Source organism: Calidris pugnax, unplaced genomic scaffold (genome assembly GCF_001431845.1).
Source record: "Calidris pugnax isolate Ruff unplaced genomic scaffold, ASM143184v1 scaffold85, whole genome shotgun sequence".
In the NCBI taxonomy this organism is placed as follows: Eukaryota; Metazoa; Chordata; class Aves; order Charadriiformes; family Scolopacidae; genus Calidris; species Calidris pugnax.
In genome coordinates this window covers 132,654-132,890 of record NW_015090801.1, presented here as the reverse complement: position 1 = coordinate 132,890, position 237 = coordinate 132,654, and positions in this window count along the sequence as shown.

Here is a 237-nt window from a genome sequence, read left to right as displayed (position 1 = left end):
GGAGGGAGGGAGGCTGGAGCGATGGGGAGGAGGGAGTGAGTAAGGCTGGAGGGGTGAGGAGGAGGAGGAGGGAGAGAGGCTGGAGGGACTGCTAGGAGGGAAGGAGGGAGGATGGAGTGATGGGGAGGAGGAAGAGGAAGAGGGAGGAAGACTGGAGGGACCAGGAGGAGGGAGGCTGGAGTGATGGGGAGGAGAAGGAGGGAGAGAGGGAGGCTGGAGGGAGGAGGGAGAGGAGGG